Below are 1,077 nucleotides of genomic sequence, written 5' to 3' on the forward strand. Positions count from 1 at the left end.
TTGATCTCGAATGTTATTTCCGGCTTTATTTCTTCGAAAATTTCTACCATTTTTCCAGAATTGCTAATATGAAATATGGCGTTTTTTAGTATTTGGGAAAAACTTTTGAACAGAATATTTGGAAAATCTTGACCCGGAATCATAAAAGTGTTTTATTTTTCGATTCAGGTTGTCGAGATCTATACGAAAATTTTTTATGGATTTTTGGTCACCTCTTCCAAAAGCTTAAAATTTTGACTTTATCTTGAGCAATTTCAAAAATTATCGAAAGACATTTTTTATTTATTATTTCGGCTACATTTCTTCGAAAATTCTCACCATTTTTCCAGAATCGCCAATATGGAACATGACAATTTTTAGAAATTAAAAAAAAGTACATCCTCATACCGAAAATTTTGAAAATCTTGATCCTTGATCATAAATGTGTTATACTTTTCGAATTACGTCGTCGAAATATATCCGACAAATTATTTAATTTTGTAGATTTTCCGCCAATTTTTCGTCAATTTTTCAAAAATCTCAATATGAAAATTTAAATTTTGGACATTTTTTGAGCAAATTGAAAAATTATCGAAAGAGCTTTTTTTTTGTAGATTTCGATCCGTAGACGTTCTTCGAAAATTGACCGAATACGCCCCTGACCGTGAGTGATGTCTTTGCCTTTGAAGTAATTTGAAAGAAACTCTGGGGACCATTTTGTTTTGTTTCGAAGTAGTTTGAAAGAATTTTGGGGTCCATTGTCTTGTTTTTTAAGTAATTTGAAAACATCTCTGGGAATTCTTGTGTCTGGTTTTTGAAGTATAGTTTGAAAGAATCTCGGGAAACCCTTGTGTTTTGTACTTGAAGTAGTTCGAAAAATCTCGTAGGTTTTTATGCTCGATTTGCTTGGTTTTTGAAGTAGTTTGAACGAATTTCGCGGACGCTTTTTATTTAGGTTTTGAACTTGTTTAAAAAAATCTTGGGGAATTTGAAAGAATCTCCAGTAGTTTGAAAGAATTCGGTTACCCCTTGTGTCAGGTTCTTGAAGTAGTTTGAGAGAATCTTAGGGATACTTTGTGCCTGGTTTTTGAAGCAATT

This window comes from Zophobas morio, unplaced genomic scaffold, assembly GCF_036711695.1.
Source record: "Zophobas morio isolate AGI-343-1 ecotype UQ-CSIRO unplaced genomic scaffold, CSIRO_AGI_Zmor_V1 ptg000012l, whole genome shotgun sequence".
In the NCBI taxonomy this organism is placed as follows: Eukaryota; Metazoa; Arthropoda; class Insecta; order Coleoptera; family Tenebrionidae; genus Zophobas; species Zophobas morio.